General features: G+C 31.8%; 2 non-coding genes across 2 annotated transcripts; both read left to right on the forward strand.

Moving 5' to 3' along the window:
- Positions 1-2,474: 2,474 nt before the first annotated feature.
- On the forward strand, positions 2,475-2,636 carry LOC113389851. Its single transcript, XR_003368279.1, has one exon. It is a non-coding gene; the product is annotated as a U1 spliceosomal RNA (small nuclear RNA).
- Positions 2,637-5,285: 2,649 nt separating this feature from the next.
- On the forward strand, positions 5,286-5,447 carry LOC113389853. The gene has a single exon (XR_003368281.1). It is a non-coding gene; the product is annotated as a U1 spliceosomal RNA (small nuclear RNA).
- Positions 5,448-17,708: the final 12,261 nt, after the last annotated feature.

Raw genomic sequence — 17,708 nt, forward strand, 5'->3', positions numbered from 1 at the left:
AATTGCGGGCTAAAACGTAGACGAAAATTTTTTTACTTTTCTGCAATTTATAAAGAAACGGCTTGGCCGATCGTCGCACAAAATTGACAAACAATAGTCCTCATCGAGATACATCGAGTGGCTTTTAAATTTTTGAAATTGGACCAGCCGTTTTTGAGAAAACGTCAATTTACGGCAAAAAATCTGTTCACATACACGCACACACACAAACACACATATACTTTTACCAAATTTGGTCTCATTCGATTCAGAATGACTTGAAACGTGGAGAAAACATAAAATTAGCAATTCGGATTTTTTGATGAAAACATAAACTTCTCCATCGGGAAGTTAATAAATGTTTGTGTTTTGTGTGGATACAATTTTTCATCCCCGTATTTGGGTGCACGGATTAATCGATTCGAATTTTTAACTACTGGTGTATGCATAGATAAAAGAAGATTATATAGATCGCTTCCTTGGGCCATATTTCGTTGCCACGTTTTTCCGATCAAATCTGTCAATTTTCTGGCTTAGTTTCCGTGTCCCACTATAAATGGCGCTAGCGTCGACCGTGGGTGCGAATATAAAATGCTGTAGAAGTGCACCAATATTATATAGATCGTTTGAATTCAAAATTAAAAAAGAAAATTGAATTTTAAAAAGCATTTATTTTTATATATTACATACATGATTACAGAATATGGTATTTAGCTTTAGAAACAATACGCACAATTATTAGTAGACATATTTTTTTCATGAAACATCAAAAGGCAATTTTTGCTACTCACAAACTTTTGTTGTGGCGTAGTCGATCCCCAACTAACATTATCAGTGTTAAAAGAAGGGTGGGATTTTACCATTAGCTTAAATTTTCTTTTATTTAAATGATTATGTGTTCTCTTAACTGACTTGACATAAAATTGTGAGCCCTATTATCAATATTGGTTAGCTAATTTCAGGCTTGCACTTACAACTTAATATTGACTGCTGTGTTTTTATTTTTCTCACTGATATTTTATCACTACTTTCAAGAGTACAATTGCTGAAAAAAAGCAATGTAGAATTATTTGTTATGAATATAAGGTGTTATAAAAAAATAATTTTTTATTAACATACCTTCCAGAAAGGAATTTAGTAAGACGGGTGTCTTGTATTTATAACCTTAAAATTCCTAGCATTGATACTGTTAAATGTCTCAGTTATTAAGCTACAATAAAAAATTATATCAGGAGTGCTAGTAATAGATGTCAGTATTTTGTTGTGTGCATATTGATAAAACTCATTCACCTAGTTCTAACCGTCAGTGCTCAGCCCGGGCCCCAGTTATTTTACTAATTATTTTACATATTACGTCATTTTCTGCAGGAAATACATGCATTTCTGCATATTTGTTGGTGTTCTGCATTGTTGTACACCGCACTTTGACATGATATTTGTTATAAACTTTTAACAAACATTTTACACTTTGACACTATAACATTATTCCGCCATATTAGATTTTCGAATATTTTCTTTAGGCCGTTTTGTAGCGCTAGCAGCGCTCCAATCGAGGGAGACGGAACTAAAAACTAGATTACAGATGTTTGTTGAGATATTATTTTCGTTCGTCAGGAAATATTTTTTTTTTTCAAATAGATTATTATAAAAATTGTAACATTGTCTAATATTTATAACAATTGTAAAAACTGAATTACAAAGTTGAAATTATTTGTTTAAAGTATATTAGAACTGAATTAAAATTAAAATCTGAAATTTATTCGATATACAAAAAAAAAACTTTTTGACAAAAAAAACTTAAACCAAAATTTTTTCCAAAAGTAATTATTTTGTTAAAACAAGCAAAAAATATTCAATTCGTAATGGCAGGGAGAAATGGGGGTTACGGTTTTCGGATTACATTTTGGAGATACGGAGCCGAATGTGCAAAAAATTGAAGGTTTTAAAAAAACTAAGCATCCAATTTGAATCATACAGAAAACTTTCCGCTTTTGTTGACAAAACAATTGCTTTTGAGTATTTTTTTTAATTTCAAAATTTCATTTGTTTTCCAAAAAAAATATTTTATTGTATATCGAAAATAATTTGGATTTTAATTTTAATTCTGGGTAAAGTTCTAAAGTTCATTTATATACTTTAAATAATTAATTTTATCTTTACAATTTAGTTTATATAATTCCTATAAATATTAGACAATATCTTTTATTTTAAATCCGAATGATTAAGTTTTGTTTATTTACTTTTCGGTAATACACATATAAACGTCGTTATATATATATATATATATATATATATATATATATATAAAATAATATGAAATTCACATTCAAAATTTTAATTCAATATTATTATACACGTGAAAATGATGAAATAAATCGGGACGTTTCGGCGCAGAATGCCTGCCACTGGATGGCGCTATGGAGTATTTCCCTATCTATTAGCACCACAAAATATAGAATGGTTAAGGCTTGGGTCACCTCTTGATACCCTTAGGCATACTTACCTGGCGTGGGGGCTACCGTGATCAACATGGCGGTTCCCCCAGGGCGAGGCCCCTCCATTGCACCTCGGTTGGGATGACCCCTGCGATTGTCCCTAATGTGGATAACTCGGGCGCGCAATTTTTGGTAATCGGGACTGCGTACGCGCTGTCCCGGTAATAAACTCTCAAATTTCAATATTATGATCTTATTGATCGTATAGTATGTTGTGTCTCTTCATAAAAAAAGCTTTTTGTCAATATTTCTTAAAATGTTCGCGACAACTTTGGTAACCCCAAATAACAAAAGTTTAAAATTGGACATTATTGAAGATTTCACAACAATCGCTTGGTCGCCTCGTACCTTGAGGATGAGGCCCTTAATCTTTCGATTTTGTTAAGGTAAGATGACGCTAGTGCGCTAAGGGCATTTACAGCTTACTTCAAAACTTAGAACAGATAACCTCAAGCAAACCTTACTGAGGTCTGAAACTTTGTCATCAGTAGGGTCATTACTGATCCACTGTTACCATATGATGAGTTTGGGATATGAATTTAATGATTCACACCCGCTCGGTTTGCGGTCATTTGCAACGACGACCGAACTCCGAATATCTGATGGTAATTTTTATGACCAATTTAAAAATATTGATAAAGTTAAAGTTAAAGTTAAAACAGTGAAATGCTTTGGTACTTCTGCAATAATTACTTACGCCGAGTCACTGATAGAAATTCTAACTACGCACTTGTGTTTACTAATTATATTATCAATATACCACAATACTTATTTTAAACAATATCATTTATCCCACCTATTCCTAATACTGATTATAAATTAGTAGAAATTTATAATCAATATTATTTTATCATAAATATATATGTCTGTTAGCAGTCTCTGCTTAATGTTTTAGAATAAATCGTTGTAATAAGTTATCTAGAAGTGGAATCTACTTTAAAATTGTCCGGAAAGTTTGATAGTTTTTTGCAATAATATAATTTATTTCAATTTACCAAATCCTACTACGGTAATACTTCTTTTTACAAAATTTAATATAATTAAAATTTTTATAAACTTTCTCAGATTTGCTACGCTATTCTTTAAATTTTTGGTCCACCATTTCCGTGAATTATCTACAAGATACATTAATCTTCAAAAGAAAATTTGTATGTGACGGATACATGCTATTGCCAAAATGTATTCTAACTTTTTTTAAATAAAATGTCTGCGACAGATAATGAGAAGATGGTTAGAATCATCTTAGCAAAAAAGTATTGAGGTAATAGTTATTATAAATAAACATTGAAATAAGTTTTCTAGAAATGGAATCTACCTTAAGATTGTCTATAAATTGTTTGTTTTTTACAATAATATATTCTATTTCAATTTGTTATATACCACAGTGGTATTACTTCTTTTTTTTGAAAGTTAATAAAATTAAAAATTTAACAAACTTTTTCAGATTTGCTACTCATTCTTCAAATTATGATTTTTGGTCCAACATTTCCGTGGTTATATCTACAAGACACATACATCTTTAAAAGATTTAATATTTATTTAGTATTTAAAACTATTTTTTATATTTTTTACATATGTTTTTTTATATTCTCCTCCAGACTTAATATCGATTGATAATTAACGCCGAATATCAAATACTTTTAGTAAAATTACAAACTGATATGTAAGAATACAATACTTCAAAGTTAATTACAATATAGTTATTGCAATTTAAATTCCAATAAAAATTATATTAAATTGAACGTTACAATTTAATTTTCATTATACAGAAACTAGGTAGAATCATACTGCCTGCCAGAGTTAAGTTGCCATCAGATGTCAGTATTGTGCTAAAATTACCAAAGCAAACTTCAAAATTTAGTCTGGATAACGTCAAGACAACCTTGCTGCTGGTTTCTGTAACTTTTTTCCACACACCCTTTGAGGTAAAATATTTTTGGGAGCCTCGTTTTTATTAAAAGACGAGGCCAATAAGCAATTTAAACTATTTGTAAGTGCCTTAGGCAAGTTGCGTGAACTTTATTAAAATTAAACTTCGACGTTTTCTCGAAAACCGAAAGTGTTAATTTCAAAAAAATTAAATTTTTTGATACGATCGGCAGAGCCGTTTCTTTAGAAAAGTGCAAATATATTTGGCCATAAATTCTGAATCAATTTTGAAAATACAAAAATCATTCGAAAGAATAATGGGAATCGGGTTCATTAGTTTTGTGCAAAGATCGGCCAGGCCGTTTTTACGTAATTAATTGTAAAAAAAAAATTATCGACGATTTTAATGAATCCATGGCGATAGAGTATGTATTATACAATATTATAGTCTTACTAAAAGTGGTTCAATTATAAAACTTAGGGGAAATTTGGATTTTTTTTTTTAGGTTTTATTTTTGTTTTATTACAATAAATTTGGGAAATTTGGTTTTATTCGGTCGCGCTTTCAAAAATACTCCGTGTATGTATTTAGCACATGTGTTCGTTTTTCAATAATGTGTAAAAAGCAGTAACTCGATATACTTATAAATCACTCATAAATAAATATATTGATTTTTCATTGACTGACCGATAATTTTTTTATTGATTAATAAAATAATTCATACATGTTGGGAACCGCTATTTATTTTTTAATATTGTTTTTTATTCAACATTTATAATTTAAATTAAGTATTATCATTTATGTGATTATGATGAAATGAATCTAGACGTTTCGGCGCAGAATACCTGCCACCGGATGGCGCTATAGAGTTTTCCCCTATCTACTCGCTCCGCAAAACATAGAATGGTTAAGGCTTGGGTCACTTCTTGAGACCCTTAGGCATACTTACCTGGCGTGGGGGTTACCGTGATCAACAAGGCGGTTCCCCCAGGGCGAGGCCCCTCCATTGCACCTAGGCGGGGATGACCCCTGCGATTGTCCCTAATGTGGATAACTCGGGCGCGCAATTTTTGGTAGTCGGGACTGCGTACGCGCTGTCCCGGTAACAAACTCTCAATTTACTATATATGAAACACATCTTTCTCTAGTGCAGTATGTGTCTACATTAAAGTTTTTTTTTTAATAATTCATAAAATACTCGCGACAACTCTGGTAATCCTAATAAACTTTCACCGGCCCCGTGGCTTAGTTAGTTAAAGCGCCTGTCTAATAACAGAAAATCACAAGTCTAGATAGAAGGTCACGATTTCATTTGCGTTAGTTGTCTCGAGATGTTTTTTAAATATTAGGGACATCTTTGATAACGGCCGCCGTGGCTTGTCTCATAGATAAATAAGCATAAATAGATCGCTATCTCGGGCCATTTGACGTTACACTCATTTTAATTTACGAATAGATCACTACATGGCAGCACATGTACATACAGTATGTAAATTAACCCCTGGTATTACTTCTACATTTGTACATAAAATCAATACAGCCCAAAAATCTGAAAAAAATTATTATTTGAAATAAGAACAAAACATACGAAATACAAAATATATTTTCAAATATATCACAGACATATTTTTGAAGAATTATAAACTAAACAGAAATAACTGACTACTATTAATTAAAGTATATTAAGACATATTTTTAAAGTACTTATTCTATTAATATTCTAGAAATAACTTATTCATATTAATTACTTAATGACTAATAATAATATATTAAAAACTTAAAAACTAAGAAGTAAAAAGCGCAGGAGTATTGATGATGTAATGACAAATTTAGAAGGAATGACAAGTAATGCAATAATTTAAAAGGATAAAAAGAACAGCACATTTTTAAAAAAGAATGAATACTTTCCAAACAAAATAATCCTAAAAACAAAACATATATATATATATATATTGATATCCAAATTGAGATAAAACTAAATTCCTAGGATTAAAATTCATTTACGAGACATTCTTGTTTATTATCTCTCCATTTAATAGTTATTTTGCTATCTAATCAATCATTAATAAAGTTATATTTGACGAAATCTTTGAATAGTTTCTGTATAAGTGTTTTTAAACATAAGTAACAAAAACCCTGAACTACTTTTAATTTATACCAATTGTAGCTCAAATCTATCTATCGTTTTAATCCAGTTTTTATTGCAAGGAGGTTTAGTTAAAACTATAACTAAACCCTTGCGCTTTATAAACTGTCTTTGAGTATGCTCTCTTAATTGAGACATTATCAAAATTCTTGCCCTTACATTTTAAGTTTCCGGAATATTTGAAAACTTCTCAGAACATTGTATACTCTGTTGGAATTTATCCTTTAAATTATTGCATTGCATTTTAATCCCAAAACAAAATTTGATGTATCATACATCTTCTGAGTGTTAAGGTACTCCTACGCCTTATCATTGCATTCTGCGGCAATTTGCAGCTACCATCAAGGACTTCTATTGAATATATTGTTATATCATATTAATTGAAGATATTGTAATTATCATATTAAATATTTTTGCTGCAATTAGTATGAAAAAATACCTTTTCGGAAAACTGGTGTCAGAATAGGTGACTTTTAACCTGCACTTGACAATCTTAGGGGTGCTGCAAAAATCTTTTTCAAGGTGTTTAGGCTTTCATCTCCTAAGAACATAAAATTCATTTATTAATATTTTTTTGCAAATGTTATTGAAGTATTTAGAGTTATAATTACTTGGCTTTGTCCTTGGAGTTGCAGATTTTTCTTCTGGTTCTGTATCAGAGCATTCTCTAGTGACTTGAAAACTATTTTGTTATTGCCGTAAAGGAGACACTTCTATTTGGTTTCGATTTCAAATTATCGTTGATTTGTGCCACAAACCGAAGAGTTAGGTCATCCATTGAAAGTTTATTCGCCCTCTGCATCCAAATTGAAAGCATCTTTTTACACACAAATTTTTACACACAAATATAAATATAATATATATTTACACAAATATATATATATATATATATATATATATAACATTTTAATAGTATTGTGATGATACATATTCATTATATGCATAATACATCATTATGTACATACCTGATAATTAGACGCCGGAAAGACATGCATTTTTTTTATTATATTTGGGGTTATAACAATTTGGCACATAACACTTTATCATTTTAACTTAATAATAAATGAAAAAAGTATTCACCAAAACATAATTATATATAAACAATCACAGAAAATCTCAACTACAATAACACCACCTTAAATCAGGCTAAGAATTTTGACATTTGCACATTTCAGCCAGCATGAAGTTAGTGACGAAATAGAAGTTACCTGTCAAGTTGAAATGTATTGGATTCATAACTTTGACAGCTAAAACCTGTCAAGATCATTATTATGACAGCCAAACAAGTATTATTATTTTTATGATTATTATATTGTGTAATAGCAAGATGATAGCATTTACCTTAGACAATATATTACGTTAAAATACAATATATATTGTTCCCTCATATAAAATATTGCAGAAAAAACGAAATATATCTGTCAATTCCAAGACAGTATGAAGTATTTTGATATAGTATTATAACATCAAAAGTGTTTTAATTTTATTTCATTTACTGAACCTTCTATTTGTTGTTTGTTAAGTTTTAGTTAGCTTCCACAGAATTAAGGTTAAGATCGTAACCAAACCTAATAATGTATACAACGTAAGCCTAACAAAAATAATGAATAAAATATAACCCTATGCGTAAAACGTAAGCCTAAATTATTTTTTAAAACAAAATTATAACAAAACATTGTATAAAATCTAAGCTAGACTAAAATGATCTTTCAATGAAAAGAATCCTAAAACATAACCCTAAAACGTAAAAATTAAAATAAGAACTAAATAGGCGCGTAATCAAAAAGCCAAAGCGAATAAACTTGATCGGACATAATAAAAATAAACACAAAAAGAATGAATCATAACGAAAAGCTAAAAAATATTAATATCAAATATGAAACAAGCTTATTTGATAAAAAAAAACAATACACCGACGTTGCGTTATAAAAATGAACAAAATGGTCGACGCGCTCTTGACATCTGAAATGCTTGACAGCTTGATATCTGTCTTCGCCGGCAACTTCATGCTGGCTGAATTGTGTCAAAGTCTTAGCTTGATTTAATGCCTCCTACTACAATACGCGATGACAATTTGACAACTTATAGAAGATGGCCGATCAAATCAATGTAGATCAACAAGCCAGCTGCTAGATCAATGAAATTGGAAATCGTAGCGCCATCCTTCGAACTATTCAAATACCAATCCATTTCAAAACACGGTAATCTTCATTTGTTCGGAGATTACCGGCCATGGCTTGTCTGGTTAAGGGACCGATTCTGCCGCATAACAGAAAAATGTTATGGCAAGGCTATGTTATGAAGAACTTTCCATACTAAATATTGACAAAAATCATGAGGTTGCTCTGCAGTTAGGCGCTTTTTCAGAGACTGCACAAATGTCGAAAAAACGAACTTAGATAACAGGGTCTTTCTGACCCAGCATTATAACATACGAGTGACGTTGCGGTTTATGTGTAAAACGCCTGAAAGCACAGCAAATACATGACAAGCGTAACATGGCCCTGCCATAACATTTTTGTGTTATGCGGCAGAATCGGTGTTTTTCACTATTTCTTAAAATATTCGCGTCAACTTTGGTAACCCCAATTGGTTAAAGCGCCTGTCTAGTAAACAGGAGATCGCGAGTTCGAATCTCGCCGGAGCCTTTCGTGCAGTTTTATCTGCGATGGCTGTTTTAAGATTTTTTTTCGATATTTCTTTTATTATTGGTTATGAGATATAATCTATTGCGCCGTGGAACTAATTACTTGCAATTATTCAATACAACAAAATATTACAACATTACAAATTGCGAATTAATTCAAAAACTAGAAATGTAAAAAAACTAGTTGTGAATTGACCATATTTTATTTAGTAAAATCCGTGATTTTCAGTTACCGGTGGATATGCAAAAGTTTGTGGCGATATCAAGCAGGCTGGTTTTGATTTGTAAAAAACAATCGGACATGTCATGTATATTTTTGATATCGAAATATTTTTACAGTTAATAAATTTATATTTTTTTATTATGTTGGGAGTTTCTAATTAAATATATTATCATAATCATTACTACTCCCACATTGGTGACCCCGACGTGATAGATGAAGATAAAGGAGTTTTATTTTTCGAAGATTTAAGAAAAATTGATTTTGACGCAGCACCATAATCACTGGTCTTCAGTGACGACCTATAAGGTATGTCCAGTCCAATCCATCATAGTTAACGCACTTACTATCTGGATCAGACTTCCGAGGTTACTCATTTGGTATACCCAGACCTCAGTGTTTATTGCTGACAGAAAAAATAATTTGGAGCCTGAACTTTTCATTGGAATGCAATTCAACCTCTCTTTCTCTGTTAACTCAACAAATCGTCTTATAATGCTACCTCCCATTATCGGTGACAACGACGAATCAAAACAAAATTTGACATAATTTATTGGATTCCACAATTCTGGACTCTTATGTCAAAGAAACCAATGATCCTGATTTGGATAAAGAGCCAACTTCTTTCTCTGATCGGAACTCATCAGATACGAATGCAACGCTTGCAGAAATGGAAACTGTACCCATAAATTATGCATTCTAAACATTAAGTTATTCTGATATAACTAATACCCATTAGATCGAGAACATTATGCAGAATATGGAGTTGATGGCAGGTCAAATCACCACATACGGTGGATCTGCTGACGAAACAGGGAAATTTGTAATTGACCAGTATTACAACACTGGTCTGCTATAATCTGCTTTCCCACCACATTTTTATAACGTGTTTCCCTGTATTTTTTTTTTTTTTAAACTGTGAGATCAACACTGGGCAGGGAGTGTGTGGCGATATCAAGCAGGCTGGTTTTGATTTGTAAAAAACAATCGGACATGTCATGTATATTTTTGATATCGAAATATTTTTACAGTTAATAAATTTATATTTTTTTATTATGTTGGGAGTTTCTAATTAAATATATTATCATAATCATTACTACTCCCACAAGTTTAAAATTTGACATTATTGAAGATTTCACAACGATCGCTTCTACAGTGCGCTAAGGGCCTTTACAGCTTACTTCAAAATTTAGAACAGATAACCTCAAGTAAACCTTACTGAGGTTTGAAAATTTGTCATCAGTAGAGTCATTACTGATCCACTGTTACCAGATGATGAGTTTGGTATATCAATTTCTTGATTCTGACCCGCTCGATTTTCGGTCATTTGCAACGACGACCGGATTCCGAATATCTGATGGTAATTTTTGTGACCAATTTAAAAATATTATTAAAATTAAAACACTCAATATGGCTTGGCGCATCTGCAACAGTTGCTTATGCCAAGTCTATGATGTACTTTGAAATTGACTGCAAAGTTTGTTACTATCTCTGTACATAGTTTTTTCCTACCTCATTTTTTGCACTCCGTAATGTCGTGCTCAGCTTCCGCCCCAGTCGCTCTACCCAAGCATTAGCATTTAGGATCGGTATTGATCCCAATCCTACTCAGGTGAAACGGAGTGCATGTATGGTTAAATCTTAGTCTACATATTGTAGAAAAAAAACGATCGACATTCACTAAACTCGTCAAACCATGGTCTGATAGGTTTTGCTTCTTGTATTGTGCCGTAGAATTTACCTTTGATCTGTTTTGAAGCCTAGTAATCCGTTTCCTATTATTTGCGAATCTTTGCCTTGCAATAATTTTTAATGTCTTTATAGGATAAACCCTCTGTCCCGGTAAAAAACTCTCAAATTTCAATATGATGAAAACACATCTTTGACTCGCGTATTGTGAGTCACTTCATAAACGTTTCACGCCTTATAATATATAATCGTGACAACTTTGGTATCCTAATAAACTATCACTGGGCGACTTGACTTAGTTGGTTAAAGCGCATAGTAGTCCAGTAGACAAGAGATCGCGAGTTCGAAAATACGAGGTGTGTTCAAAAAGTACCCGGAATTACTAATAATTAAATTTCGCGGGTCTGGAGTGTCTGATTGTCAAAATTTTTTTTTTCTTGTGTTGGTATACATGCCCCTAAAGTATGATGAAATTTTCAGCTATATTCACTGTTTACTTTGTCTGTGGTAGTCGCTAAGGTTCGACGTGTTTTTCTGAGCTCGGCGATTTTTACAATGGAAGAATTGAAAAGTCAAAGAATTTGTATTAAATTTTGCGTAAAAAATGAAATAGAGTGTTGCAAAGTGCAAAAATTCACCAGATATGGCTCCGTGTGACTTTTTCCTATTCCCAAAGTTGAAGAGACCCATGAAAGGACGGCGGTTTTCCTCGATTGAAGAAAATCGCTGAGAGTGCTCAAGGACATATCAAAAAGTGAATATCAAGGGTGCTTCAAAAAATTGGAAAAAACGCTGGCATAAGTGTATTATATCTGGGGGGGACTACTTTGAAGGGGACCACATTAATGTAGACGAATAAATAAATATTTTTTTGAAAAAACGAAAATTCCGGGTACTTTTTGAACAGACCTCGTATATATTATTCACGACAACTTTGGTAACTCCAATATATATTCATAACTCTAATAGTCAATAATATAAGTATTACAACTTACAAATTACAAACTACGAATTACTGAATTTAAAAACTAGGCCTATAAATAGAATTGAATGGTCCATTGAGTGCCTAAAAAGGCAATATTTCTTTCAAGCAACTGTCTACAACAAACAATATGTGGTATTACAACATACATACTGTAACAAAGTATTACAATATACACGTTTAAAATAAAAATAAGTAGAGTTGAAAAACTTATTAGAATTTATATCAGCAACGCTATTATAATATTCGATATAATCAATTTTTTTAGTTGCAAATATAGTAACTAGAAAACATTATTTTTATTACTATATTATCCATAAGTAATGCATCTTGTATAACATTTACAGAAACATTAACATAATTTTTAAAAAATTATAAATAATATAAGACAATGTACTATAGCTGTGTAAATCATAAATCAGTATCATACTATGATATAAATAGAGTAATATAAATTAAGAAAATCATTATTTTACTTTCACTGTTACTTATGATATTACCTGAAGATCGTCAAAGGTTTAAAATTGTACATTATTAAGGATTTCACAACAATTGCTTGGTCGCCAGTTACCTGAAAGGTGATGCCCTTAACTCTAATATTTTGTTAAGGTAAGATGACGCTAGTGCGCTAAGGGCTTCTACAGCTTACTTCAAAATTTGGTTCGAAAAACCTCAAGCAAACATTCAGTAGATTTGAAAATACTAAACTAAAAAACTTTGAAAATTTGGGCACGATCTATACTGTGAAGAGACTCGATTGGAGCTGAAGAGGAGACAAGAGTTGCGAGCTGATCGTTTCTGAAGTATACGACCCGGAAGTGCAAGAGTGTAGTGAAATTTAAAGTTATTAGAAGCTAGTTTATTTTGAAGAATATTTCTTAAGTATTATTACAAGTAGATAAAGAAAATCTATAGTCAGGTGGGTGTCCCCAACACAGAGTTTCCTAGGCATAAGCCTAGGAAATCTATCAAAAGGCTTGAAATCAAAAGTAACAAACAAGCAATGGTAGGAAGTAAAAAGAATAAAAAAGAAAACAGGTACCAGTCACTTACTGACCGAAGTGATATGGATACTGACCTCGAACTTGAAGAATTTACAAAGGTTAAGTCAAGAAAGCGTGGCCAAAAGCAAGAAACAATGGAAATCATACAAGGGAATAATGACACTAAACCTATAGAAGTAAAGGTATCACCGATAATAGTAAAACATAACTTAGATCTCAGGGCCATAAACTACATCCGAGATGTTACGAAAGTTAATTTTACCATACAATATATTAAAACGCATACCCATAAAATATATACTAAGACACTAGTAGATCATAACAAGATAAAGAGTACATTAAGAGATTGCAGTTACCAATTTTATACGTATTCCACTGGAGAAACAACAAAGAAAATCACACTAACAGGCTTACATCCAGCAATTAATGAATTAGAGGTATTTGAATTACTGAGTGTACGACGTATTCTTGTGCAAAAGGTCACACAATTGAAGAAAACCTATTCTGATGGACAAAAACATAATCTACCAATTTATATAATTATGCTTGACAAATCGCAAGACAGGTCAAAAGTAAAAGAAATAACGAACTTAAATGGTCACATTATTAAATGGGAAATGTATAAGCCAAATTTCAAAACTCTACAATGTCATAAATGTTTAAGTTTTGGACATACGTCTTACTCGTGTGATATGAAATATAGATGCATTAAATGCACAAAAGCACATTCTCCTGGCTGCTGCCAAAAATTATCAGAAGAAAAGCCCCAGTGCGTTAACTGTAAAGACTATCACCCAGAATTACAAGGCTAAAAAACAACAGATTCATGCAGCCATTGAACCTAAACCTATGACAAGAAGCTATTCTGAAACGCTGAAGCCGAGAGATGCCAGACACACTGTCCAGATGGAACTACCAAAATTCCAAGCTATTCCTGAACAAAGAAGTACACCATCAACTTCATCGAATCAAGATCCTGATTTTAACTCCACCAAGGGCATTTTTGCTGCAATAAGTCAAATCAAGTTGCTTTTTTCAGATCCTGAGGTAATAAAAATTTTCAGGGAACTTTACGCACTCGTGGATAGTTTGTAGTATTAAATAAGGGTAAACTTTTAGTAGTAAACTCATAAATCATGGTTATTGTTTATTATATTGTAATATATTGTAATAAAACAGAAATAAACTAAAAAAAAAAATTGTTGCCGATTTTTATGAACCTTTTTTGGCAATATATATCATGGTCTTATAAAACATACTAAAGTGCTACGGACCTACGACAAATAGTTTAATGTTAAAAATTCATCAATGTTTGAGAAAATATTATAATCTTATGGAAAATTTTATCTACATATCTAAATCTCAATTTCGATTGATTAATAAGCAGAAAATAATCAATTTCAACTTCACGTTTATGATTTAAATTAAATATCATGGTATATGTGAATATGACGAAATGAATCTAGACGTTTCGGCTCAGAATAACTGCCACGATGTGGCGCTATAGAGTTTTCCCCTATCTACTCGCTCCGCAAAACATAGAATGGTTAAGGCTTGGGTCTCCTCTTGAGTTCCTTAGACATACATAATTCAATATGATGGAAACACATCTTTCACTCGCGTATTATGAGCCACTTTATGAAAGCGATTTTATCTCAATATTTCATAAAATATTCGCGACAACTTTGGTAATCGCAATTAACTATCACCGGCCCCGTGGCTTAGTTGGTTAAAGCGCCTGTAACAGAAAATCACAAGTCTAGTAAGAGAAGGTCACGATTTTATTTGCGCCTGTTGTCTCGAAATGTGTTTTAAATATTAGGGACATCTTTGGTAACTCTAGTTACCTATCACGGCCGCCGTGGTTTGTCTGGTTAAGGGACCGATTCCGCCGCATAACAGAAAAATGTTGTGGCAAGGCTATGTTATTGTTATGAAGAACTTTCCATACAAAATATTGTAAAAAGCCATGTGATTAGTGTGCAGTCTGGCATATTTCTCAGATTGTCATATAGAAAACATAACCTAGAAACCGCACAATTGTCCAAAAACTATGTTAGGTAACAGGGTCTTTCTGACTCAGCTTTATAACATACGAGTGACGTCACAGTTTATGAGTAAAACGCCTGAATGAACAGCAAATACATGACATTTTGTCAGTATTCTGTATGATGCAGTAGCATAATGTATGCAAGTTGAAGCGTAACATGGCCTTGCCATACCATTTTTCTGTCATGCGGCAGAATCGGCCCTTAAATCGCCTATCTAGTAAACAGCCGTGTGTTACTTATTTTGCCATATAGAAGCGCCTGTTTAGTAAACGAAAGATTGCGAGCTTGAATTTTGTCGGACCCTTTTAAATACTACTTGTTTTTCTATGCAATATAATAAATTCTTAAAATACTGGCGGTAGCTTCGGTAAACAGCAGATTGCGAGTTCGACACCGAGCCTTTCACATGACTTTATCTGCGCTAGTTTTTTTGAAATGTTTTTTCACTATTTCTTAAAAATTGGCTACAACTTTCGTAACACCAATTAACTAACGCCGTCGCCGTGGCTTGGTTGGTTAAATCGCCTGTCTAGTAAACAGGAGATCGCGAGTTCGAATCTCGCCGGAGCGTTTCATGCAATTTTATCTTTGATGGTCGTTTTAAGATTTTTTCGATATTTATTTTATTATTGGTTATTGTGGAACTAATTACTTGCAATTATTCAATACAACAAAATATTACAACATTACAAATTGCGAATTATGTTAAAAACTCGAAATGTGAATAACTAGTTGTGAATGGACCATATTTTATTTAGTCAAATCCGGGGTTTTCAGTTACCTTTAGATAGGCAAAAGTTTAAAATTGGACATTATTGAAGATTTCACAACAATCGCTTGGTCGCCTCGTACCTTGAAGATGAGGCCCTTAACCTTTAGACTTTGTTAAGGTAAGATGACGCTAGTGCGCTAAGGGCCTTTGTAGCTTACTTCAAAATTTAGAACAGATAACCTCAAGCAAACCTTACTAAGGTTTGAAACTTTGTCATCAGTAGGGTCATTACTGATCCACTGTTACCAGATGATGAGTTTGGGATATGAATTTAATGATTCACACCCGCTCGGTTTGCGGTCATTTGCAACGACGACCGAACTCCGAATATCTGATGGTAATTGTTATGACCAATTTAAAAATATTATTAAATTTAAAACACTGAAATGCTTTGGAACTTCTGCAATAACTACTTACGCCGAGTGACTGATAGAAATTTGAACTACGCACTTGTGATTACTAATTATATTATCAAAATACTACAATACTTATTTTAAACAATATCATTTTATCCCATCTATTCCTAATACTGATTATAAATTAGTAGAAATTTATAATCAATATTATTTTATCTTATATATAAAAATTGAGTTCTCTTTCAAATGTCCAAGTAAAACTCGAAAACGGCTAAACCGATTTGGCCAGTCTTAGTCTTGAAAAATTCGTGCCAATCCAGAGATGGTCGGAAAGGTGAGGTATTATTTCAAATCCGCGTAGAAACTTTACATTTTTAATTTGAAAATTTTTGCAGAAGCGTAATTTGAATAAAACAATGGACGGTAGCTAATACGTGAAATGTCAAACGTTTTTGACAGATGATGTTCAATTACTTTTAATAGGATGTTTTACGTGAATATTATTTAATTATGATTAAATTGAAGTAAGTAGTTTTGTTTGTAGTTTAATTTATACACAAAAACGTTATAAAACGGGCCGCAAGTGTTACTAGAAACTTAAAATATCAACTTTTTTGAAATGTTAATATAAAAATGCACTTTTTGGCATATTTTTCTCAAACACGGTGCTCTGAAAGATCTCGTTTGTATAATTATATACTCATTGGTATTTATAAAACATTTTTTAGGTTATATTACTTTTTATATATGTTATTTCAATTCAGAACCTAAATTTGGTATCGATCAAAGGGACATTTTGTCGAATAACATTTTCCCAGTTATAATTTTCCAGAATTTATAGAAGAATAGATAGTAATATATGAAGGTCCGGGGTTAAAAAGGTCGACAACCAATGTGTCAAAAACCAGTAAAGTTAAGTATTGTTAACCAATAATATTTTAAAGTAGAGGAAAAAGGATGTATAACCAGCTATAACATTGATTTAAAGACTTTGCTATAGGGAGATAAACGGTAATCTTTGAAATAATATAAGTATTTTCTTCCGTTGGTAGATTTTTAGCATTACTTAAAAATGTAACCATTTTGTAAAATCCTTTAAAATTAAAATAAGGCTTCAAACCTGTTTGCCACCTGGCCGTTTCAAGTTACCCCGCCTATAAGGTAAAAAGGTCTAGATAACAAATTTTTGAAAAACTTAAAAAAGAACATTTCTACAGTGATAAAGTAGAAGGCAGTTTTACTGAACGTAGTCAGTTAATTGTTTGTTTGAAATTGTTATTTTTTAATATTTAATGTTATGAAAGTTTGTTACTTATATATTTTTTTAAATTTGTGAATATATATTGCTATGGTTTTCACAATACACTTTATATTTGCTCAAAGTCAATTGATCTTTGTGCCTCGCCCTGCTCTACATATATACTTTTTATTAAATTTACTTTAATTCATCGAATGTTACTTGAAACTTTTCAAAAGCAGGACAAAGAAGAAATACTT

Source organism: Ctenocephalides felis, unplaced genomic scaffold (genome assembly GCF_003426905.1).
Source record: "Ctenocephalides felis isolate EL2017-DRISC unplaced genomic scaffold, ASM342690v1 CF-g0.4_SCAFFOLD_03573, whole genome shotgun sequence".
NCBI lineage: Eukaryota > Metazoa > Arthropoda > Insecta > Siphonaptera > Pulicidae > Ctenocephalides > Ctenocephalides felis.